Consider the following 27,707-nt stretch of genomic DNA (forward strand, 5'->3'; position numbering starts at 1 on the left):
AGAAACATGGAAGTAGGGCACAGACTGACATCCCTCAGAAGAGGGGATGGGGGGTGGTGGGGTGGGAAGAGATAAACCACAGAACTTATATGCATGTATGCATGACCAATGGACATGGACAACTAAGCCGGGGACAGGGTGGAGGGGGGGTGTGATGGGGGGTGCCAATGGGGTAAAAAGGTAAAATATCTGTAACAAAAAAATAAATAAAAATTCATAAAAAAAAAAAAAAGACCAGGATGCAGAAGTGAATGATTAAATAGGTGAGTGAGTGAATCATCAAAGGTCTATGTACATGTACAAGGCAGTGTTTGAAGTAATGTGGAGACAGACATACCTGGGGCTCAGAGTGGGTAACAGCCTTCTCTGACACCCCTGGTTGAGGTGTTTGCTTCTGTGACGATTCTTAGGCTGGGTGGAATACTCAGATGTCACCAAGAGGATCTGTCCCTAACAATGTTTTTTTTTTATACTCACCCGAGGACATTTTTCCATTTTTTGTTCAGATAGAGTGGGAAGGGGGGAGAGAGAGAGAAAAAAACATTGTTGTGAAAGGTACACATCGAGTGGCTGCCATCCAAATGACCCATCCAGGGCCAGGGACAAACTGCAACTGAGGTACGTGCCCTTAGCGGGAACCGAACCCGGGTCTCTGTGGACTGCAGGCCGATTCTCTAACCGCTGAACCCAACTGGCCAGGGCTGTCCCTAACAATTTTGATGCAACTACTCTCTTGAGTTTTTTCCATTTTGATGTCTCAATCTGTGGTATACCGGGAGTGTAGAATGCATTTTCCCATGAGGGAGTAAATCGGGTGTTACTGGTAAGATACTATTATGTGACCATTCACAAACACAAGTGTGTTCATATGTCTACACTTATTTTAATATCAGGATCTCTGGGGTAAGGAGTGTATCTGAACATAAAATATGCAGCTTCAGAATGCATATCTTATATATTAGAAAAGTTTATATTTAAATCATTAATATGCTGTCTTTTTTGCTTAATATTTATTTGGTTTATTTTTTTTCCATCTATTTTGGTAGGTGTATCTCTTATTATCATTATATAAAATAATTCTTTAAAAATATGGGACATTTTATTTATCAATTTCCATTTACCAATTTACTACTGCATTTATATTTCTACTTTATTATTTTGCTTTATTATTATTCTCACTTTTTTTTCCTTGAAAATTTGAGCCACAAATCATATGTGTTTCAAGCACCGGTAGCCAAAGTTGTTGTTTTCATTTTTGTCAAAAGCTCTTCATGTTCAAATATTATCATAAGTACTGTTTTCCAGTACAATAGAGATTATCTCATTAATTTAACAAGGAAAAATGAATGTCAGAAGTAAATCAACCAAGGTGATGCATATCTGACAAAGGAAATTAAATAAAAGTTTAGTCTTATATGTATGGGTTCTAGTTCATCTTTTCATATATCTGTATATGAACTCATGGCATTCATTGAAGCTATAGACTTAGTATATAGTAAAGGGAAGAAATAAAAATTATGAATTAGCTGGAACTTTAATTATAATATATGTTTTATAACCTCTGATCCAATAATTCTACTCTAGGAATTCACTACAAGGATATAATTGGAGAAGTGTGGTATTTGTACATCAAGACAAACATTTGTGAAGACATACAGTAGATGCTCCCCCAGTGCTGGTTGATGGATTGAATGATGGCTCGTGAGACAGAGAAAATGGGGAACGAGAAACATGTACTCATACAGACTTCTATTTTGACCCCTCTCCTATTTCTTTTATTATTTCCTCTGTGCAATACTCAGTGAGTTCCTTCATTCTTTCTTGGTTCTCTATCTGATCTTTCTACCTGTTTTATTCTCTCACTTCCTTTCATACTTTGAAGCCGGTGACATACTTTTCCTCCTATTCCTTCTTTAAAAGATTTCTAAGGCTGTGCAGAGAGCTGCCCCCTCCCCTCCTCCTCTTCTTCCTTCTCATCCTCCTCTTCTGTTCACCAGCCACACACTCTGAGTAATTCAGTTTTATTTAGAATGAGTAAAAATAAAATTGCTTCAGGCCTCAGGCCTCACAGGCCAAGTTCTGCCTGGAGACAATATTTACAGCTGGGTGATAAATTAGAATTGTTATCAAGGGGTTGACAGCCTGTTAACTAAGGCGAGGCTGGAAATACTGTCATAAGAATTGCTGAATATGGGAGAGTAAATGCTTAATGGCTCCTGTAGTGAAAATAAGTTGGTAAAGGGCAACCAGCACAATAAGAGTTGCTGTGGGCAGTTTGGGGGTGGAGTTGTGAGAAGCGTAGGACAGAGGAAACAGACTTCACCTGGCCTGCAGACGTGACCTCCAGGGTAAGACAAGGACAGGTTGGGGATCCAGGATGACACTTTGCAACACGGGGTCTTAGATATAGTCCCTGGACAAGTAGAAGCCAAAGGATTCTTCTAAAGTGATCAGAATTTCCTGTCTTGAAGTAGTGGAATCATAGTAAAAGTCTTGAGTCAGACATAGAGAACAAGGCAAGAAACTCATTTTATTTTTTTGGACTGGAGCATAGAACTGTTTTCAATGAACCAAGAAGAAATCACTTGTTAGATTCTGTGAATGAGGTCCAAGTTTCTACTGTGCTCAGAGGTGAACTACATTTGCAGTTAGATTTAGCCATATCCCTAAGTTCTGACCAATAAAATGTGGCAGAAATCTTATATGCTCCCCCAGGCCAGCCCCATAAATCTCTCCCATGCATCTGTCCATCCTCCATACCTGCCCGCATCAGTGGCTGATTGGAGATGGTGGGTGTTAAGGTTCAAGCCCTGAACCCTGAGTTAGTGCTGAAGGGGTATCATTTAGAGAAAATGAAAAAAAGATTATGAACAGATACTCACAGGGACACAGGTTCAATCACAAGCTCAAAGAAAACTTTGTCAGACTATAGGATGAATAAGAAATAAGCATTCCTTTTATGAAGAAAATAAACAATGGACACAAATTAATCTACCATGATTAAGACAGGATCGTAGAACATTGGCCGCAAGATTAGTCAAAATGAACATGAGCTGACATGATCTTCCAGTTTTGACATACTCACTGTGTTCTGTGGTTGATTTATTTTGTTTTGTTTTTATTTGATGTTTTGTTTTGTTCTGTTTTGTTCTGTTTTGGTAAAGCACCTCAGTATTCTCAGAAGACCATTTCCAATCTCAGTGCATGTGATTAGGATTGATTGATCCCAACATTCTCCATATTCAGTGGTAGCATATGAGTCAGGCCTAGAAATTAGCATATTCAGTGTCTCAGCCTCCCAGTTACATGTGGATTCATAACCCCCCAAAATAAAGCCCTTCCTTCCTTCCTTCCTTCCTTCCTTCCTTCCTTCCTTCCTTCCTTCCTTCCTTCCTTCCCTCCTTCTTTCTGTATTTCATAAATCCATTTACAAAACCAACACAGTAAAAAGCCAACCTGAGATGCAGATCCAGCTTCCTGATGACAGTGTTTGAACTCCAAACCCAACTATTCCTGGGTCGTTTGAACTTTTTATTGATGTATAAGGCAATAAATTCACTTTTACTTTTAGAAATTCCAGGTTTCCTTTTTGAGAATCAGAATTAAAATAATTGTTTTGAACTCATACCCAACCTCCGATAGCCCTGCATCTGCACTGGGGGTAAGTGGCCCCAGATAAAGGTACAATGGGCACAGAGGGTGTGGGCAGGATGCCTCTCCGTCAGGTCATCATTCAAAGGAACATGTAAAAATGAGCTTAATACATAGATAATGCTCAATATATGTTTTTGATAGATCAGCTACATATTATACCATGTAAATAATATCCAAATATAATTCTTTGATTTCTTCTACAATCTAAATCATATAACTTTCTTATGACTCAGATGACAATATGCTCTATCATTAAAACTGAGATGAGATTTTTGAGAGTGAAAGAAGGTGCTAGTAATAATGATACCACGATAACATGTATAAACTGGGACCTCCCTAGGCAAGACTGGACATATATATGTTCCCTACATGTAAATATGGATTTTTAAAATATAAACTCATGTATAAATCTATTTATTCAAATCCCAGGAATAATACCCAATTCTGATACCTTCTTTCTAGAAAATAAACAATAAAGGGAAAGTATAAGTATGTAAGAAGGGAGGGGAAGCACTAATAAGTATTATCCAGTGAGGTTTTTTTTATTCCTCCTAATACAAAAAATAAATTCGTGGATATGTATAAAACATCGGATTTTCATGAGGACAACACCTATGAGGAAGTTTGCAGTCAGTGTTTGCAGGCCAACGACTTGGAATGTTGCCTTCACCTCCAGAGTCGAGCCAGCAGGCAGGCTTCAGGTACGTGAGAATATGGTTCTGAAAAGCACGTGGCGGCTGGATGCCACAGGCCGGAGCTCATGGTGAACATCATAATGATGATGGTAAACGTGTACTGGGCACATGCTATTTCCCGGGCACTGTTACAGGCCCTTTACATGTTTTAACTCATGTCATCCTCATATAACCCCATAAATTAGTTACTCTTACTAACATTCTATATTGGAGGAAAACAAGGCACTGAGAATATAAGAAACTATCCAAAGTCATAAACATTGCAAGTAATGTTGCTAGGATTCAAATCCAAACTCTTTTTCTTCGAATCCCATGTGGAATCACTAAATTATAAGACCTCCCCGAGATAAATAAGGCCTCAGGTAAGGGGAATAACCTTAGGAAAAAAGTGGAGAAATAAAATATAGGGTATAGCATCGGAGTGGCAAGGTTTTGATTCTCGGATTAAATAGCAGCGTGGTTGCCAGATCCATGGAGAGGACCAACCTGGAGATAGTTTTAAATTTAGAACTTGGACTCCTAGACGGATGGTGTCCGAGAGCACCGATCTCTTGGAGCGAAGAGGAAGTAGCAGGGTCTACAGCACATGACTAAGCCAGCAAGCAGGTTGATTGGCAGCTTCTCCATACTTAGGACAAGTAGGCAATGAGACTCAATGGAGCAGAATAAAACAGAATGTTAATCACTGTACAGCAAGTAGCAGAACCAGAAGCATGGCAACACCAATTCTTCCGTCCCCAAAGCCCAGCGTGACATGATGAGACTAGGGGGCAGTTACCTACTTAGTGGGTTGCACTGCCACTAAAGAACGCAGGGCCAAGGGCCAGTGCAATTTCCAGCAAGAGGTAAACAGTCCCCAGTCTCTGGGGAGAGAGTGGTCCCACTGTGCTCACGATGCAGCCATCTCGGCCTAACTGATGGTCTACAAGACTAGCACCAGACACCCTCAGGCTCGGAGGGTAGCTAGGCCTTGGGGTTGGCATGCCCAGTAAGAATGGGCAAGGCCAATCGGGTCCTGAGAGAACGCCTCACCCAACAGAGTGATGACCTCTGTCAGAACAGGAACTCTATGTAGTGACCGTTTTTAAAGACAAGACAACACTCCCAAACTGTGTCGAACGTGTTGAATTCGAGATAGCGTCAGGACACCCAGCGGGAGCTCCTTGCCTTGACCTGTCACAGGAGTCGGGGTGAAGGGGCAGGCATGGAGGTAGCATCAGTAAGTAGTTTAAGCCACAGAGATGCAAAAGTTATAAATAAGAGTCTTTTTTTAACTCAATAAAATACATTAAAGAAACGAATCCCTATTTCTCCTCCCTCTCTGTATTTCCTACTTATACCTCAAGGCCCAGCTCAAACATGACCTCCAGCACAGTGCTTGGGACAATATTGGCATTCACTAATATTAGGAACTGATGGACAAACTGGCCGATTTATGAACTAAATAAATTTTGGCGAAATGTTTTTCCAGATCATTCCATCTCCTCATCCCTGTTTCTACAGCACTTCTATCTTGACCGTTTATTGGGTCCTCTGTGTATACAACCCTTTGCAGCTACTTTCCTGCCTACTTCTGTTTTACTGGCTCGGAAGCTATTTAAAGGTAAGGGCTGCTAAGTAAACATCCCTGCCTTCCCACAGCTTCCAGCAAACTACCTTGCCCAGGATTAGCACCAAATAAAGGCCTTCCTTTCGGTACAAGCAAGCCGAGTCCTAGTACATATTTCATGTTCGTGGCTATGTTCCCACAGGAGGAACACATCAAAGGCACATCTTTTATATCTGAACACTCAGTATGTGTCTATCACAATACCCATCTCATTACGTACAGTATCCCATTTAATAACATTTAATCACCACAGACCAGAAAGGCTGGCGCTATTATCCCCTTAAATAGATGGTGAACCTGAGACTTGGAAAGAATTAGTCATTTGCCTAGAAATATAAAGACAGTGGATAGCAGAGCTGGGTTCTGTATCCCTGTCCACCTGATTCTAAATTCCTTTTATGCTGCTTCTTTTATCTTTTTTATGCTGCTTCTTTCTTTGAAAGAGAGAGAGCTTTCACTACCATCATTTCTGGATTCGGGATTTCAGGGACACGCCTACCCTTTGACAGGCCGGCAGGCTCCTAGAGCGCAGCCGCTGAGCAAGCCTGGGTCCACACAATTAAGGAAGTGGGTCCTTGCCCTGGGTCCAGGGCTCAGCCTGCCCAGCTCACCCCTCTCTGCGTCTGCCGCCCCGAGGATGAAGGGCTGATGACGGCAGAGCCCCCACACTCTCCCCTTGATCACAGCAACAGCCCGCCGGGCTCGTGCTCCTATCAAGACAACATGACCAGCCCTAGTGAAGGGTCTTCTATCCACCAGGTCGTCTCCAACCCCATCCCGGGAAGGACACTTCCATCTCGGGTAGTTGACTCTTTTCTAGCCTGGTGTGTGGCCGTTCAGGCCGGGTCGCTCCCAGCTTTAAACAGGCTTATCTGCCAGTCCCCAAAAGGCCCCCAGGAGCCTGCTGTCCCTTCAACAAATCATACTCATCTTTAATCTTTGTGTCTATTTACTTGCATTTTACAAATACCGATTTCCTACCAATAATCAGTTGCGGTAAGATCAGAATTATTTACAAACAACAAAGTTCTAAGAAAACCCCCTATTGGTCTTCACAGAGATCCTGTGCCTAACCCCATGTCCCCGTTTTTCCGACTAGAGAGCCAAAGCTCAGTGACTGTGACAAGCACAGACTCGCTCTGCCGGGAAGTGTCCCCGCTTCGGATGTGAACGCAGCGAGGCCGCCAGCCCAGTAAGGCCTCCCTTGTCTGGGTTCATGGTGCGCGTCCTTCCCATCCGAGCGCTCTGCTCAGTGTGGCCCAGATGAGTAGGCAGGGGAGCCGTGTTCTCTGTTTTTGTCGGTGAAGAAACGGAGGCCCGAGCCGTTAGCAGGTGTCTGTCCTGGGAACTCAGCAAGGGAGACGCTGAGTCAGCAGAGCTCCAAGGTTGCCCTCCCCCTGCACTGCTACGTGCTCATTCATTCTAGAAACTTCCATTTCACAACTTTGTCTTTCCTGTCAATGGCAAGAAGACATGTGTATGTTTTCAAAGGAACACAGAGTTGACTGAAAGGAGGGAGGAAAGCGTAGTTAGGGGGCACAGGATAAAGCCAGTGGAAGACACCACAATAGAGAGCCTGTAGCACCCCATAGCCCAGGTCTCCAGGAGCAGCCCCTGGGCAGCAGGCCTCGGGCCCAAGGCCTTGGTGCTCTCGCACAGACGTCCTGTAGCAGGCTCTTGGTCAGCTTTAGGCATCTCATGGAGCCGGACGAGATCTAGGGCCCCACTTTACCCACTAAAACCGAATGACCTTGGACTGTTCACCTGCCTTACCTCAGGACCACTTCCTTCATCTGGCGAATAAGGAAACAGGGATACCTACTTCACAGAAAAGTTGGGGGGTGGGGGGGTAAATATACCTGTCAGTTACTTTCACAGCATTTGCCACTAAAGAGAGGCCGAGTGAAGTGAGGGTTCATGTATAAATGGAGTGGATGGGAATGTGACGTCTAGCTCTGTCTACTGTGTTATTCCCAGAACTGATTGCGAGTTTAAACTATGACATTTATTTTACTTCCCTCAATCTTACATTGGCACTGTCCATGACAAATTAGAAGGCACTGTCAGAGAAGTCAGTCCCTTGAATCTTTCATAGCCGTTCAAATGAGAGGAGATTGGAAGAAGGAATACTTCCCCAGACTACCCATGTTGTTATGTGTATGCCCCACCTGACAGAGGGAGGGTCATACCCATGGAATAAATGACAGGGGAATGCAAACAAATGACCTTTTGCAGCCGAAGATACCAATTTCAGAAGGATTTCCACAACTAGGCTGCTGAATCTGAGCCTGAGAACAATTTTGGAAGTCATCCATCCATCAGCTGTTCAAGTCAAGCTCTTCTGAGATGATGGTGTGTGGGATCTCTCCACAGTCTTAGACCGTCCTTTCCTTCGCTGAAATTATTTGCTGGTGCTCAAACAAGCCTCCAGGCCCAAAGTCTACCATTAACTTAGAGAACCAACTTTACTCTCTCCTCTACTCATTTAAACAAGAGGAATCTATCTGCATCACTCAAGAGGATCCACTCGTGACAGTTGAAGGAGCTACCTCCCCACATGCCATACCCCACTCAGCTCACTCCTAGGTCTGGAATCTGTTTCTTCCAGCCAGGCCTGCGTATCCCTCCTTCCAGGTCTAACTTAAGGTTTTGCCATAAGTACTCCATCCCTATCTCATGCCAATCTCTCTTCTTTGAATTTTAAACACATATTGTTTACACATTTTTTTTTTAATCCTCACCTGAGGATATTTTTCCATTGATTTTCAGATAGAGTGGGAGGGAGGGAGGGAGAGAAAGAAACATCAATATGAGAGAAACACACCAATGAGTTGCCTCCCGCACGACCCCAACCAGGTCCAGGGATTGAACCACAACCAAAGTGCGTGCCCTTGACCGGAATCAGATCCATGACTCTTTGGTCCACGGGTCATCACTCTAACCGCTGAGCCAAACTAGCCAGGGCTGTTTACACATTTTGTTTGACAAGTTATCATAAAGTAGCTTGTGACTCCATTAGCATATATTCATGTCTTACTGTTCTACCCATGCTGCCTAATCCTTAAAGAAACAGTCATTTTATCTTTTATCACCTAAATTGTATAGACTGGTGCTTAAGCACATACTAAGAATTTGACAAGCATTTGTTCCACAATACATTTAAATCAAAAAGGAGAATAATCTTTCTTGACATTGTGATTGACTTAGTACAGAATGAGCACCCCATCCAGTTAATAATGATTGGGCCTGTTTACTGGGCCTTCCTCATTTGACAGCACTACTGTACACATTCTGCAGGGATTATGTGGTCTCATCATTACAATAATTCAACCTACGAATATTTGTCTGAAGGTACACAGATGTCTGACTTCAGCCCACATTTTTAACTACTACTTTAAATTGTTCTTCAGTACCTGGTCAACCCTGAGATCTCTTTATGAGCAGTGGGTGCTGTAAGGAGTTTGGTGTTGGTCATAGCGTTGGCTGGCAAGATGCCATGGAGGAGATCTATCCTCCACTCAGATTCCTGGAATGTGATTATATCTGAGTAGAGGGTTTCTAATCCAGTTTATGTTCGGTTATATCTCCAACGAAAGAAAAAGTGACATCAAATACATCTGCTTTTATATCCGCTCCCATCAGTTTGGCTCCAAACCCCCTTTCCATGTTTATGCATATGTCTTCCTCGAAAAACATGCAAATGCCCATATCATCTGAGTGGAATTTCATTTTCTATGGCAGTTTCCTTCTCGCCATAACAGGCCAGCTGGCGAGTGTCTCCAGAACACGGCTGTAATATTTTTATCTGTAATAGAAATGTCATTTGTTCAATTATCCCCTTACATAGAAGGAGAAAGAGAGAGAGAGAGAGATTGATTTAGTGTGATTCTACTTTCAAAAGGCGTGGTACGTTCCTCCTTCAAACAAATGTTTCAATCTCTGAAGATCTTTTGAGTCCTGTGCCCAAAATATTTTGGGGGGAGGGAATCGAACATCCTTTTTTCTTGAATTTATTAGGTCAACAAAATCATACAGGTTTCAGGTGCACAATTCTACAACACACCCTCCGCACACTCTACTGTGAGTTCACCACCCCAAGCCTAGTTGCCGTCCATCCCCATTTATCTCCCCTATACCCTCCTCTTCCTCCCCAACCCCTCCCCCAGTGAAATCTTTTAAACACTTGCATTTCCCTATAGTTTTGGCTTTGGGGGAATTCAGAATCTTATTTTTAAAAATAAAGAAAGCAAAAGAAAGAGAAATGCACCATTTTGTCATGTTTTTCTCCAGAAGGTCAAAGGCCATTGCTCCCACTCATTAATGCAGACCTTCCGTGTGGTGCTCCTGCTTCAGCGGATGCAGCCCTGGAAGGGAGACGCTCCCAGACTCACCAGTGGCCCTCGGAGGAACATGATAGAAAGAGTTGTTCCCGTGTCCTGCGTAGCGACCCACCGCGTCAGTTCACAGCCATGACAACGAGAGCCGAGCAAATCTCTGTAACTCCAAAGAGTAACAGAGCGAAAGAGAAAGAAGGGCCCAAGGGAGCTGGACTTCTCTGCAGTCACCGTGGGAAACATCACTGCCTGGACTTAACTGCTTTGTCCCCTGGTCTCTAAAGTAATCAGTTTCATGTGTCCTTCTCTTGGGTCCTGATTCTTTCTGAAGTGTGTTTTAGTGAAGACTTCCCTTTACCATCCATCCCCTTTCCTGGAAAATTTCTCCTCGCCCCCCTCACCTCAGCTCAGTCACTGCTTCACTCATTCATTCATTCATTCACTCATTCATTCATTCACTCCACGTGGATTTTACCAGCTCCTCTGAGTCCTTCACTGACCTAGACGTGGATGATTGAGCAGAGAACAGAACCATGTGTCATCTCACAGAGCTTGCATTATATGCGAGGAGAAATAAGTCGATACTCAAATAAGCACACACACGTATATATATATGATGTCTGGGGATCAGAGATGTTTGGGGGGAAGGAAGATCAGGCAACAGAGAAGGGGGCTATTTCTCTTAGGCTGCTCAGGAAAGTTTTCTTCAATAAAGTGATATGAGATGAGTCTGAGCAATAGCTTGGACCAGATTATAAAGAAGCCTAGAGCGCATGGTAAGGACTTTGGATTCATGCTGACTGATATGGGAAGCCCTTGGCAATGTATAAGGAGAGAGGCGATGTAATGTGACCGACAGTTTCGTGGGGTACTGCGGGGCATGTAGGCTGGCATGGAAGGAGAGGGGTGTCTCAGCAGTGCAGCACTTAGGTGAGAGAGGGTGACTGAACTCAGAGTAGTAGAGGTAGAGTTTTATGAAGGAATCACATTTGGAGATATGTTCTGAAGGCAATCTTCACGATGTCCATGTGGTACGAGAAATAGTGGAGTATTAAGGAATATTTTAAAGTTTTGAGTCTGAGAAAACTAAGAAGAAAAAACTGAAATTGCCATTTACACAAAGAGGAAGACTATCGGCAGAGATGATTTGGGATGAAAAATCAAAATTTTACTTTTGGAGCCATTAGGTTTGAGATGTCTACAAGTTCTCAAGTGAAGACTGTCCCCTTGATTCCTCTATGAAACGATTTTATGTACAAACAGGTGTGGGGGCGAAGCTATCTCCCCCCGACTCTCAAACGGCAGGGTCTTCCCTAGAGGTTTCCAAACCTGGCTGATCATAAGACACAGAAGACATTTTTATATTTCCTTGTCAACAATTGTGTCACCGTTTCTGACAAGCCCGCGACCACTACAGCATGATGCTTCTCTGAAAAGACCAGGAGGACTCAGTGTCTAATTTTACTCATGGTGAAGATTTATGGCAGAGACACAGTGAGAGTCCACAGCCAGAGCAGTCAGGGGAAACAATGTATCAAGCAGCGTCTCACACTAAATCCATACGTGGCCTTCTTTTTCTATCTCTAAGGAGGCCACGCAGAACACGCTCTCCCTCCAGCCCTGAAACACGATATACACACGGTTCTTCTGCTCAGGGAAGCCCATCTGAAACTCAGGGTTCAGGATGCGGATTGGAGACTGGCCACATAGGCACAGTAGTCAGACTTCTGGAAGAAACTCATGTGATTGTGATTCATGCCCCAGGAAAGCAAACGATTCTTATCCCTTAGAGAACTTTACAAAATGCAAGTCCCCAGACACCAATCAAGGGTTGGTCATGCAAGCAGAGGCTTCTGAAGATTAAATCTGCTATATAAACTCTTTCCTATCTAATTACAGATTTTGGAACATGAACACGGCATAGATTCAGGTAGCACAATGTACGAAGTGGGATTTGGGAGCCTATAGGTTTTTAAATAATTTATAGCTAAGTCTGATGATCACCCAGATGTGAAAACTATTTAAGTCACTTGAAGTTCATCACAGCCCAGCCACCTGAAGCAACTTGTCCAATGAATACACACACAGCAAAGCATGGGAGAGGAGGGTGAAGACCCCTCGGGCCACAACTAACCGAGGTTCTGTGGAAATCACTTCACTTCTCTGTTTCTTCATCAGAATTTTAAAAAATGATATGTGTACTCCTATTTTCATAGCAGCACTATTTATAATTGCTAAGATCTGGAAACAATCCAAGTGTCCATCAGTAGATGAGTGGATAAAAAAGCAGTGGTACATATACACAATGGAGTACTAGGCAGCTGTAAGAAAGAAAGATCTCTTATCTTTTGAGACAACATGGAGGGACCTGGAGAGTATTATGCTAAGCAATATAAGCCAATCAGAGAAAGACAAATACTACATGATCTCACTTATTTGTGGAATATAATGAACAAAATAAGCTGATGAACAAAATAGACCCAGAGACATAGAAAGGAGTATGGTTCAGACTGCAGACCTCAGAGGAGGGTGGCGGGAGGGAGGGATGAGATAAACCAAAGAACGTATATGCAATGTATGTGTAACCAGTGGACATGGACAACAATGGCAGGATAGGGAGGAAGGTGTCTGTTGGGGGAAAGGAGAAACATCTGTGACAAAAATAATTAATATACCTATAAAAATGAAATTAAAAAGTAAAAAGTAAATGAGGGGCAGCTTAGCTGATCTCCCGTGCCCCTTTGGGTTCTTTTTTTTTTTTTTTTATCCTCACCCGAGGACATTTTTCCATTTTTTGTTCAGGTAGAGTGGGAGGGAGAGAGAGGAACAGAGAGAGAGAGAGAAACATCGATGTGAAAGGAACACATCGAGTGGCTGCCACCTGCACAACCAACCAGGGCCGGGGACAAACTGCAACCAAGGTATGCGCCCTTAGCGGGAACCGAACCCGGGTCTCTCAGGACCGCAGGCCGACGCTCTAACCGCTGAACAAAACCGGCCAGGGCCCTTTGGGTTCTAATATTCTTTGGCCTACATTAGAGGAAACAGTATGGAATGGAAAGGTCCAAGCATCTTGACAACGCCCCTCCCACTCCCTCCCCACCCTCCTTGAAACCCAGAGAGCAAACCCATCCTGTGCCCTGCATCTCCGGCTGCGCTTGGAGGCCCGGGCTGAGCATGCGGGAAGATCACGGGAAGCAAAGATTGCGTTCACAGATTTTCTCTCTACGTCAATGTCACACGCGACAAGGCGATTTTACAGGGGCAGGAGGAGATGGACTTGTTTTGTGGGAATGATGGAGAGAGATTAGAACCTGAAGAGCCACCGGCCTTTCGCAGAATGTTAAAGGCAAGTCTTTCCTAAGACAACTTGACTAATAAATCTAAGATTTCCGGAGGGAGCCCTTTCGCCTATGTTCTGTCTGGAATCCTTTAGTCTTTAGGAGAAAACTGTGGCTTCATGTTACCTGCAGTAACCAAGATGAAATAAACAATTAAAGCTCGTGACTCTGACACAGGTGTTAAAGATCTTAATGCCAAGCTTCTTCCTTGACAGGCAGGGGTTATAGAGGACTTGCTTGGGTCAAGGTTCCCCAAAGGCTAATGAGTAGATCAGGACAATGGAAATGATAACACCTGACATGTATTAATTAACCCCTTAGTAATGAAGCAGATCACCAATAATAATACAATATAAAGACAGGTTCTCTTAAAATTCTCAACTTCAAAGAAAAAGGCTGCTCCTTCATTTATCCTCCCTCTCGTTGGCTATCTCAAATTCTTTCTGTCTCCTAAATCTCATCAGTGTACAAGCATGTGTTAGTATTCCCAATCGAAAATACTCTCTCCTGACGTTCATCACCAATCCATTGCTGTTATTCTTAAAGTTTCCAAGGGAGTCTTTTAAACGTATCATCTCAAATGTCTTACCTCGTCTTCACTGTTAGACCGACTATAAAAAAAAACTCCACCTTACTCTTTTCATGAAAACTTCTCTCGGGAAGTACACTAATAACCTGTTCGTGTTGCTTGATTCAGTAAAACTGTTTTCATCTTAATTTTCTGACAACATTCTGCACTGTGGGCCATTATGACCTCTTGCTTCTCTGATATTATACTGCACTGATATTTTAATAACTCATGGATCATTCCCCTTAGTTATGTTTGTGTGCATGTGTGCACACATGTATATAGAATGGGGACAACGTACATAAGAGAAAATAGCTCAGCTCTGAGTTTTCGCATGTGCGCACACTTGTGGAACTACCGCCTAGAGAAAGATCTGGACTATTTTCACGAGGCTCCCATGTGTCATTTCCCTGTCGATAACCCCAGTCCAAAGAAATAAGCAGAATGCTGACTTCCGCAGACGTATAGCACAGGACTGCCGCTAGCAGCAGAGGCGGCATGGCCATTGGCGAGCAGTTTGCATGGCCCTGTGCGAGGCACACTTTTCTTACATCCCCTTGGCCAAATCAAATAACGCCGGCAAGCCTAGATTAAAGTGAAGTAGGAGACTCCACTTGGTGAAAGGAGCTGCAAACTCACAACGCAAAGGGATGTTCCCACTTTTGCTAGAGAGAGAAAGATTTGCCTGTGAAGTCTGTCCTCTCCCCAGGCACCACCGTGCCAACTGTGAGTCGCATTGCATCAGGACAGGGACCTCCTTTGCTTTTCAGCTGGTCTCTAGTGCCCGCTCCTCCCCTGACTATAACACGGACATTAATGAACAAACACTTTGCTGAAGAAATGGATGGCTAATGGTTGATGTATTTAAGCTCACGTTTTCACAACTCTCATTGGATGCTTTGAGAGCAGCCGAGAACAGGCTCTCTGTAGCTCTGCAGGAGGAAACTGGATAGAGGTACAGGCTATGAGCATGGGTGGACATCACAGACACAGCGAACTCAGTGACAATCTTTTCCGAAATCCTATGCGCCAATCCAAGAAAGGGTCCGTACCTCTTTGTTTTCTCAAACACAAAACCAAACCAAACAAACATAAAAATCCAGCTTTTGATTTGTTTGCTTGTTAGTTTTGTGATGGAGAAGTTGTTGATTGTCCTCTCTGTTTTTATTACTTTCAATGATAATGACGACAGTTGATATTTGTGGAGTATTTACAGTGTGGCAAGCACCATGCTGCATTACTTATTACATTTAATTTCCAAAATAGGTCTATGTAGTAATATTCTTATTATTCTCATTTTATAGTCTAGGATACTGAGATCCAGAGAAATTAAGTAACATTTTCAAGGTATGAAAGAAGAGGAAGATCTGAGACTCAAACACGAAACTAGCTGGTTCCAAGTTCATTATCTTCAGCACTATGCCATCCTGGCTCCCACAAACATATTTTTTGAGCTAAAAATTTAGTGGAATGTATCTACAAAAATAGATTCTTGGGATTGCACACGGCTTTAAATGTCATCTAGTTCAACATCCAAAGTCTGAAACATCTCAACAGTGTACCTGACAGGCACTCACCTGGATATTTTTGTAATCCCTCCAGTAAAAGGGAGCTAACAACTTCACTAGAAAGCCCATGACATTTCTAGGGTAGAAAATGTATTTTGTAATCATGGTGAAGTTGGAACCCAAGAGACCTGGAATCTTCAGGTGTATGAATCTTGACATCTCCCATCTCGGTTCCTGTGAACTAGTAACAGAAAGATAAAGAACAGAACCTAAAGGAGACAACGTTGACAGGGCACTTACTTTATTACTGGTGAAGCCGGAGAGGAGAATCATTCAAGGCTTCCTACCTCAGATCTAGATTTAAACTTATCTGACAGATCTTCAGCGAAGCGACCGGAAGAGGGAGATTTACTCCATCGGGGGGAAAGTGATGACAGAGCAAAATGACCTGCTGGGGCAAGGCTCTGTGAGGGGGCGTGTGCCCAACATCCAGGAGAGAAAGAGAGTCCCCGTCCCAGTACTCCAGGTCAACACCCACACCTTCCTGTTTGAGACGACACAGTTGGAGTCGGACTGTCTCCAATGCCTCTTCTCAGAACAGATCACTCCTTTCTCGGAAGGGGCCGAGAGCGAGAGAATTGGCAAGTGAAATACAAGTATTCACTCAGAAACGCCCAACTTGGCATGTGAATGTATGTCTATGCACGTGTGTGTGCCTGTCAGGTGTGCAGATTAGCGAAGATGACATAAAATCCTTCTCAAGAGGTCATAAAGACAAGCAGTGTCCCACCCCTGTCTCAACAGACACCTCTCATCAGGGGAGAAAGTGGGCTCCTCTTCCTCGGCAGAGCTGAAGTAAGGGTGGTGGAGATAGGGGAAGATGAGTAGAGCTATTGTTTAGATAAATATGGTCAAAACCCGTTTCCCAGAACACCTTCTCTGCAGTAATTCCCTAAAGAAAAGGTTTTATTTCTCCTTCTTGGGACTTAGGAATACAAAGTCATCCTCTGACCCATCCCGCAGGTCGAGCAACAAGGACTCTAGAGGGGGAGTGAGGATGAGGAGGGACAAGAGACACGAGAAATGGAGACAAGACAAGATTCTGATCAAGTCTCGTTTATTCAGGGGGAGTTCACATAATATATAGGGGAAAAACAGGTGGAACAGTTAATGAGGATCCCACCTGAAGCAAATTCCAGTAAATACCCCAGGTGGAACAAATGATAAGCAAAGAATGGAGTAAACAATTATCTAGAGGAATGCAGACACTGTATTCAGAGACCCCGCCCTGGGGCCAGAGATGGCAGAGCAGACTTTACCAAGATGGATGCCATGCAAAAGTCTCCCACAATCCTCCCGTTTGAAAATCTGTAAAACCCATCAGCCCATTCAAAGATATGACAAGTACAACGGAAACAGAGCAAACACTAGTCATACCACCGATCCCCCTTCTCCCCATACAAACCTTCATGTTCTCTTCTATGGAACCAGTGTCTGAGAAAACACAGGTCAACACCTACTGTCGTCCAAGTTGTATGCTACACAACGGCAAAGAGGCCTTTTCCATCACTGTTCCCATACATCACACAGCTATTCTTCCAGTTTCCTGGCACATGGCAATGCGTGTCTTAAGGAAGGGATGACTTTTTTTTTTTTTTTTCTGATTTACGTAAATCCGCCCTTTACAGATGTTCGGCCTGTGTCACCACCAGTCTCAGAGCCACGCCCCTGATGGGCCCTGGAGGACATTCCCCAAAGCAAGACGTGGTTCTTGGAAGGTGATAAGCTGAGTTGCATTCCTTCAGAGTTTTATAAAGATGTTAAATTCAATTGTCCTCAAATATCCTCAAATAAATTCAACTGGAGACATACTTTTCCCCTCCCCCTTCTTCAAAATTTAATAAAATCAGTCAGCAAACAAATGGAACTTATCTCCGAGCTGGGACAACAAGCCATGCCAAGCCCCAGTGTTCTTCCCCCAGCACTGGGGTTCGTGGGCTTCATTGGCTTTAGGAGCCCAGTCACTGGTGGGTTTATGGGCGTCGCCTGCTACAGTGATTAGACAATGTAGACAGGGTATCTGAGTTCCAGCTCTGACTTGTGACACGTGACTGTGGTATACCAATGGCCTTCCCTCTACTCCAATTTCCTCACATGGAAAATTGAGGTGATCACATTGGCTATTCCTGCCTTTCATAATGGTGGAGCTGAAATGCACTCAATGGACCCCTCCCCTCCAAAAAAAAAAAAAAAATTCTGAAAGGATGTTACAGACCATAATGTACTATACAAACTATAAAGGTTTTTAAAGTATCATTTCAGTTGTATCTTTAAAGCAAAGATTACAAACTTTAATCTTTAAAGACTAATTAGGTACTAGCCATTAAGCTATTGCCTTAACTTCCAACCCATCTTACTTTATATTAATCTGTGACATGAAGGCCTGAAATCCGCAGTTCGGCTTACAAATCACTCAGACTGCCTACAGGGCACATCAGGGTGAGACCGGGAGGTGGAGGAGGAGGAAAGAGCTCGCTCCTTTCGGTTTGCTTCCTTCTTCTCCTTTATTTTAGTTCCTGTTTCCATTCTCTCCCTACCTTTGGATCTGTTTCTATCACAGCCAGCATGACAGTATTCCTCCACCCCACTAACCCAGTACATTCTGGAAGGAACAGTAGATTCTAGTTTGCAGACCGTCCAGCATTTGCAGCAGAAGCCTCCCCGTGTGTCCTCACTGACACCCACACTGGCCGGCACCCCTTCCTCGGGATCCAGAGCGCAGCCTCCGAAGGCGGCTGCTCAGAGGTTCACTTCAGCTTCCCAGGGGCCCTCCCACTCACCCTCAAAGTTCGCCGAGTCCAACCTCTTCCCTGGTTCTCTCCCAGCCCCTGCAGCTGTGCAGGTCCCATCTCCTCACTGGCTTCGCCAATTCAGGAATGTAAATCAGAGCAGCAGACTTGGTATAATTGTTCTTTTTACATATTTATGCTTTGTCTGCATAGTAAACATGGACTGGTTTTTACTTCCATAGGTTTATGTGCTCTTTCTTTTTTTCTTTCCTCCTCTCCTTTATTGAAGCATATTTGGTTCCAACCTGTTGCTTCGATTCCAAACAAATCATTCTGCCTGATGCTGGGCGTCTCCGACTGACTGTCACATAGGAACTTCTACCTCAAAGGTCATCCCTGCAGATCCTCCGGTCTTTATCCAACAAACTTTCCCTGTGTCCATTCATTTTTATAATCTCTCTTGGAGATAACGCCACTAAAACTGCATCTTCACCTTGATGTTTCCCTCTCTCTCATCTCTCACAGCTCATCAGTCACCACTTTTCTTGCTCTTAGTATTTTTCAAGTCTAACTTCTACCCATTCTCCTAACTGCCGTCATCATGGTTGAGGCCATCATTCTCGTCTTACCCATATTCCTGCTGTAAACCGTGCATACGTTATTCGGCCTCGAGTCATTCCATAACCCAACACCCCCTCCACATTACAGCCGCGGAAATTTTACCAGAGCGCAGCTATGATCCATTCCCTTGCTCACAAGACATTCATTGACTTGGTTTACAGATATTTTGTCATCCCGCCCCTGATTGATTTCACAGCTTTCTCTCTGTATCTCCCTCTGTGCCCTTTACTCCTGTGTTCATAGCGGATCATTTTCATTTCACTGAACTCGCCTCGATCTTGAATTTCATATGTCAACGGCTTGACGAGCCATTCCCAACCCCTTTCCTTCTTTTCCTCCTATGTATTCAGTATTCTTTTCTATCACTCCTTTCTTTTACTCAGTATTGAAACTGTATATTTGTTTGCTGATTTCTCCAGTTAGACAAGGGGCAGTATAAAGTTCGTTTCCATACCAGATCCAATCAGTTGGAGATGTTATATAAAGGAAGCTTAGTTGACAAAATTTCTGAAGATTGACAACTCACTACAGAAACAAAATAACATGATTGATTATCATTGTTCCAAAAAAGAGAGCAACAGACACATTTTTTGCATTTCTTACACTGGAAGGCAAGGTTCAATCACACCCATCTGAGCACCTCCTACCTGTAAGATACTGAGTTGGAACACTTGTGTCTATTATTTTACGGTCATTTTCTATGGAATATAATTCCATTTTTTATGTGAGAAGAATGAGATTGCTAAATTATCTTCTTGTATTAAGAACACAATCAATAGCAAAGGCAGGATTAACCTCATAACCCCTAACTCAAAAGCCCATAATTTAGAAACTCATGGTACACCCAATGTTTATAGAATTAAATAGATTAATAGGGGTGCCTGCTATGTATTCAGCCCTGCGCCAGATACTATAAGAATAACAAGGATATAAAATAAGACACCATCTCCTCCCCCAGGGGCTCATGTGACTGACAGAAAGCATGAAGTAGCTGGCAGAGAAATTAAGAGCTAGACCCTGCTCTGCATGCTTGGTTGTTTAGGAAACAGAAACGAGGGGAAGGAAAATGATGCATTTTAAACCTCCAGGCTGTGATGACGGTGGTGTAAATGGAGATGCTGTGAAGGCTCTCCCGGTGAGTTAATTACCCCTTATTAAGACAAATGTCATTCTTTCTAAGAAAAACAGTCTACCCTATGTGGATTAGGCCTTGCTATTTTTGGCATCTTGGAGCTTTCTTGAGGAAAGTTAGAATGGACAGTGTTATTGTTGTTGGAGCTACAAAGCATTGGTGAGAATGATCACCTTTCCCTACAGTCAAGGTCATGTTGGCTACTGGAATACACCTCGACTCAATGTCATCCACATAGAGATGTAAGATCTTGTTCTTCCACTTACTAAGTTCATAACTTCGTGCAAGTAGCATACCCTCTCTGCGTCATCTATAAAATGAGGATGATGATGCCTCCTTGTCAGGAGTCTCAGGACGATGAAATGAAAGAATGCCTGCAAAGGGCCTGCCATGAAGGAGGTGATGAGGGAACGGGAAGAGCCGGATGGGGGAGCGATCACAGCAATGGTGCTGATGACGCAGTGACACGAGGAGTAGGATGGTCTCACAGGCGCCTCCGTTCAGGATGCAGGCCCGGGAGCTGGCAGCTCTCTGTTCTAGACACAGCCCTGGGGCCAGGCCAGGCTCCCAGGCCTCCTTGGCTCCATTGTCGCTAATCCTCCTGGCGACACAATCTACACAAAACTCAGTTCAGAAACACAGGCACCTCCACGAGTCAACTTCTGCTTGATGTGTTCTTATCCGCAGGGGTAATGACCACACATTGGGTCGATTTGCAATACTTGGTAGTTCACAGACATTCTTCTTATTAAACCAATTGACGAACACAACACACGGGAAAGAAAGCCTGGCACAGAGCGAGTCCTATACAAATCGTAGCTGCTGTGACTATCAAAGCTGCTGCCGATGTCATAGGTTAGTCCTCTTCATTCTCGCAGCGGCACACTGTGAAGTAGGTAGAGTGGATTTTTAAATTCCCAATAAACAGGTTAAAATACCAAATCTCTCAAAAGTGGTTGCTAGCATTCAGCTCTGTGCTCAAGGACAGAGGATATTATGCTTCTGACTATGTCTCTGAGCACCCAGGGCAGGGCTGTTTACACAGCAGGGGCTTGGTCGACATGGGTACATGCTGATGTTGCTGACTTATAGGGGCCGTAGTAAAACAGTGGTTTGGAGGCCCACTGGGTCAAAGGAAAGGATAATATCCCCATTACTGTCAAAAATAAGAATTAATAACTCGATTCCAACATTTACATACAAATAAAACAAAGGACTAATTAAATATAGATACAGTACAAACTGTGAAAAAGCATTGCTTAAAATCACAAGGACTTGAGTCTCTACTGACCCTTCAAATAACCTCAAATAACTTTAATTTTCTTGCTGATTTTTACTTTTAAGGAAAGTCTGAAAGGGACTGGTGATCAATACTGTACTTGGGGAGCTGGACAAAAGAAACAAATGCGCAGACTCTTGACTGGGGTGAAAATGATTGCGATGATCTCAGTGATCATCTCTAAGATAACATTGCTGATGAGAAGACCTCACTCTTCCCCTTTATAGGACGTGGTAAAAGAAGCAGAGACCCGGAAACCAGCAACCCCCTTACTCACAACAACCACTTGTTAGGAAACATATTTAACCGAGGTCAAGGGGAAAACGCTCTAAAGTAACGTGATCCAAATGAGGAGGGGGCGTTTGAAATTCCCCACAGGGGACCCACCAGAGGCAGCCTTTGCACTAGGTGGGTGGGAAGGTGTGTGCTACACACATGATTCAGAGAACTTCTATTATTATTATTTTTTTTTACAACAGTTCATCATCCAGTGTGTAGCATCATTTGGACAGATGTTACCATGGTAATTTAAGCTGGTATCTGGCATAAACATATACAGGAGTCTCTCTGTATTATTTTTATAACTCTTCTGTTAATCTAGAATTATTCAAAAACAAGAATTTTTGTTTTAAAATTTCTCACACATTTTCTAAGTTAGTGTGGCAAGGGTCCAGATGACGACTGGGGTAGTCAGGGAATGTGTTCAAAGAAGGTGGCAGTTTAATTGAAAGTTAAAAAAAATAAGTAGGAGTAAATGAGATGGAGCAGGGGTAGGAAACTACATGTTTAGTAACCTAATCTTTTTCCCAAATAATATTTCACAAACCTCTTTCTATGTTCATGACTCAAGATATACATCAGTTTTTTATTGACTGCATAGGGAATAAAATACACTAAGTTAATTATTTCTTTATGACATTTAGGGTATTACCATTTTTCCTTCTTTTATAACCAAATCTGATGGAAATTTACAATATTATTTCCACTTAAATTTTCAGTACCTGCTTAATTCTCTCCCAGTAAACTGTAATCTTTCTAAAGATGAAAGCTATGTTTATCGTGTTCCCTCATTTTTCCCCAGGATATAGTATGATACTCAAAAAAAATTTTATTGAATAAAAGAAGATGTATCATATGCAAAGACATGGATTTAAAAAAAAAAAACAGCAGGGAACATAAGAGACTTGAAAGTAGTTTTCTATAGTTGGAGTGAAGGATGACTATTGAAGAATTGGGGAGGCAGGGGATGAATTGAAGAGTTGACATTCAATCTATAATACGATCAACAAATGTACATTTTGGACCCGGCCTGTGTCACCCAATGTAACTACTCAGATAGAAAACATATTTGTTCACCTGGAGAGTTTATGAAATTAGACAGCACATCATAGGAATATTTTTTTTATCTTTATCATTAAAACTACAAGAAATCTTGACGTATTTTAAATGGGAAACTCAGACAGTTCTTTGAATCAGCTATTCTGTTTCAAAAGGAAACAGAGAGAGAGGCGTGTTGGCTGCAGAAGCTCAGTTAGATGGCTGCTGCAGTATTCTAGGTGGAAATGATACTTACACTAAATTAGTGGCATGGAGACGGAGGAGGGACTAAATGGTAGCTGAGACTAGGAGGTTGTGACCTGGTGCCAGACGTGAGAGGAGAGTCAAGAGGAAACAGATAGGATAAAATCAAACTGGAGGTAGAATCCACTGTCTTCCATGACTGATTTGAGGTGGAGTGTGATGAGCAAGTAAGTGGAGTTCTGAATCCAATGGCTTGCAACACTGGATGGGTGGAAATAGCACACGGAGGAAGGTAAGACGGAAGACAGTATCATCTGCTGTGGGAATGGGGTGGACCATTGGAACACACTGAGTTGGAGATAACTCCAGGACTTCTAGGTGAAGGTGCCTAGTAGGCTGTTGAGTATAATGGTCTCTAGGGAGGGCACTCTAGGCTAAAGGTACAGATCTCCAATTGAACAGTGTAGGAGAAAATATTGATTTAAAAGGCTGTGTCTCTACGCCTTCCTCTACATCATCATTGTAAATTAGACCACTCAAGGAGACTAACTAGACAAGAACAGAGAATCCAGGGTGGGCTCCAGAGGACACCAGCGGTTAGGATGGGAGAAGAGGAGCATGAGAAAGAGTCACACGGGAGGGCTAACAGGTGACAGTGATTGAGGAGAGTGCTTTGAAGTATGGCTCAGGAAGGAGAGAGAGTGCAGCACCGCCAGGTGCAAACGAGGGGTCAAGAGATGTAACTCCCGTAAGCGATAAGATATGCAATTAGGAAACTATCTATAGCTTTAATTAGAGTGATGCAAGGCATTGCACTGATTGCTTTACATGGAAAATTGCATTTAATTTATACAACAGCTGATGAGGCAGGTAATATAATCCTAATTTTACAGATGAAGAAACAGTGGCTGAACTAACTGACTCACAGCCACACAACTAGTCAGCGGTAAAACCCAAATGCAGGCCTAGGAAAGCTGATGCCGAAAACTGAACCCTGAGTAACTAAGCTCTACTGTGCCACCCACTGACACATCTAATCCTGTTCAGTTCAGCACTTGACAGTGTAGAGTTTTGTTCTGCCCTCCAATTTTTTAAATAAACACAATTTTTAATCCTCCAAAGCGATTCTAAAGCATCCTTAGGAGTAAGACAAAGCATAGGCCGCTGTGTATTCCCCCAAGAGGTGTCCTGTCAATTCCATTGGATAAGTTATATTGAAGAGACATGAGTGTTTAGGGTGTTAGAGCAAAGGCTGACCAGCCAGATTGAAAAGCAATGCAACCATTGCCTCTGCCCCTGTGTATAAGCACTAGCCCATTATACTTCTGTAACAGTTTTCCAGCGAAATGTCCAAGGGTATAAGAATAGGCCACGCACAGGCCGTGCAATTGCAGTGGGTTAATAATGCATACTCCATACTTCATGCGTGAGCGAGCAAACCTCAGATATTGCACAAAGAGGTCCAACTCATAGCTCTGTTGGGCAGCTCCTTTCTGTTTAGAGTGTAGAACAAACTATCGTGGAAGGAGAATCGTTTTCATCTTCCAGCTAACAAATCACCAGTTGTTTCATATTTTAAAACATCTGAACAGCACCCCAGACATACGGTAAGGCTGTGCTCTCCAGCTCCATCGGCATGCCAGCCATTGTCCTCATCGTGTGCCTAATCCCCTGCATAAGCAAAGCCAGGGGTGCTGCGCCCTTCTGAGAAAGTGGGCCCTGCAGATAGCTCTCGCACAAAACCGGCTGCTACGGTGCAATTAGAGGAGAAATAAATCTTCCCATCTGATGACAACCCATGCAGCCGAATCTAGGCAATATAGATGGCTTTGAGAAAAAGGAATCTTGTATTCTTTGACAGTGTAATTATTACTTTCTGTCAGCTTATTCTAGTTTTTCATAAAAAAAAAATCACTTAATACTTCACAAAGATATTACTTTTGCCATCAAATATCACTTGGGGAAATGTTAATAATTTAGGAACTTCTATATTAAAAATGGCTAATTCAGTAAATGCCTGTGATGCCATAACCTGAGAGGCCCCCCATCCTGAAAGTTTTATTGAAATAGCTCGGTTCCAGTGCAGGGCATTGGAGAGAACAGGCTCTGCTGTCTGGTATTTGGAGCCCAGACAGTCGAAAACTGAATTGCAAAAAGTTTAGGAAAGCGAAGCCACTATTTTTAGAAGATAATTATTTTTCTCTGTCTAGCAACAGACTAAGATGTTAGTATATGCTTATTTGTTAACTCAAATCTAAAGACTTTTCTCTTTGATCTAAAGTACACTGACATTGAGAAATTTTTACTTTTTTTATTGACTTTAAAGATGTATTTACATAAAGCAAAATGTACTCTTTTTAGTATAGACTCGCCATTTTTCAGCCGGTGTGCTGCAAGAATTTTTAAAACATTCAATACCTGACTATTTAGTCAGGGGAGGTATTCACCTCTCTTCCCTTAGATTGCCAAATGTTTTTAAAAAATGACAATAGCCAACACAACAATAGCCATCTGATGTGAATGAATCAAAATCGTATCTATTTTTTTTTTTGTCAGATTGGCAAAAAGTATAATATATTTTTTGCTGTGTTGAAAAATTTTCAGTAATTAGTATATGGGCGCCATGAGATGAAAAAGTTAGAAAATTGCTGGTATAGACTAACATGAGGTTTCACCAACACATTCAATCTTGCACCCACCACCACAATCAAAATGCTCCCCCACATCCCTTTGTGCCGTCCCTTTGTAATGAACCTCTCTGTCTACCCCTAGCAACCATCAACCTGCTCTCTCTTCCTATAGTTTTGCTTTTCACTATTGTACAAATGAAAGCATACAGCATGCAACCTGTGAGTCTGAATTCTTCCACTTAGTGCATTTCAGATTTATTTATATTTTGTGAATCAATTAGTTTGTTATTTTTTATGGATAAATACTATTCCATTGTATAAAATACCATACAAGTTTGTCCTGAAAAAAGAAATACATTTGTAATCTATGATGGCAATGACATATGGCATCGCGAGAATGCTTATTGATTGCCAGGCGTTGTTCTAGCTCTGCCACATACCATCTCGTTTAATTTCCTCATTATATCAGACAGGCAACACTACTATTCTACTTTGCAGAAGAGAAAAAAGAGGCCAGGACATATTAAGTAAACTCCCTAGGATCACACCATTTACAAATGTCATAGCCTGTGTTTGAATCTGGGCAGTCTAACTCCAAAACATATCAAACTGATCACTGTCGTAAACCACTTTCCAGTTAATAGCTACCCATTGTTGAACATTTGCCCTTGGGCCATGGCAAGCATGGCCTCAATTCATTTTTATAGGAATAATGCTAGATTGAAGAACCTGAGGCTTACAGAGATCAGGCAACTTGTCCCAAATCACCCTGATAATAAACCTAATTTTCAACCAAGTTGTGAAAACAGGGTCTCAGTACCTTTAAGGATATTTGGGTTTTCTCAGTCTCTGGATTTCACTTTTCTGTTTCCTCCTATGACATTTAATTTCAATCCATCTCAGCATGCACAGAGTTGTTTTGCACTTGGAAGAAACTTCTTGGGCATTGGTGCAAACCATCTTCTGGCTTTTATGATTAGATGATTAAATATACTTGGTACGAAAGAGACCTAATCTCTCTCTTGACTTATCTCTGCCTGTGGGGAATCGAAGGAATGAAAAAAATCTGTCATCCTGAATCGAACTACATGGAGATGACATATGGAAAAAATTATTATATCTACTTTAACTTCAGATTGTTCCTAAAGAGGTTAAATCTTCATCCTAGAATAAAGATAAAAGTAAAATGTGACGCTAGGTTGCTTGTTGTCACCATGAGCCCTGGGCAACTGGAATAAAAAATTTCCAGTAGAGATGGCTAAAGGAAAGATGACATTTTATTTTTCAGTTGTATTTATAATAATAATAATAATGTACTCAGAGCACATCTTTAAGAAAAAGACCTTGAAGTATTTTATGCATTTTAATTAGCCCTCACTGTACTCAGGACATAGATAATGTATCAATTTTATTGAGGCATAGAACATAGAAAGCCAATTTGAGGTCTTCGGGTCAAAGTCATGGCCTGCTGGTAATAATGTTTCATGGGGAGACAGATCTGTTAAATGAAAGAATAGGACACCACACCCAGAAAACTCTGTGCACTGACATTTCAGCAAAAGTGCACCCTTGCACAAGCCAATAGTCATTTGCATTTCTAATTTATCAATAAGTTTCCATATAAAAACATATCATGAATCCTCTTTTCTACCCACTTTCTGGGTTCCTTTATAGGGCATAACTGCGGAATAGGGAGAAATGTATAAAATGTGGAAGGTGTGTCTATTACAGGAGCGATGTCACAAAAAGAAGATGTGACATGTGTTGTGCGGTGAGGCTAGGACAGGTCCTGCTCTGCAGTGGGAGGGATATGGCACTGTTCTTAGGTCTTCATCCTAGAGTAACTGTCGGCTCTTGGCAAATGTCAGCTCAATACAAGGGTGATTTTTTCTCAGGTAATTGGAGCCGTCTACAATGGGCTAGCTTGTCTTGAAGGCAGTGAATTAAGAAGAAAAAAAATCCTTCATCCAGTGAATGATTTGACTCGATGAAAAGCAAGACCTCATCTAGTTCTTTAAAAAAAACT

This window comes from Molossus molossus, unplaced genomic scaffold (genome assembly GCF_014108415.1).
Source record: "Molossus molossus isolate mMolMol1 unplaced genomic scaffold, mMolMol1.p scaffold_m16_p_17, whole genome shotgun sequence".
Lineage (NCBI taxonomy): Eukaryota > Metazoa > Chordata > Mammalia > Chiroptera > Molossidae > Molossus > Molossus molossus.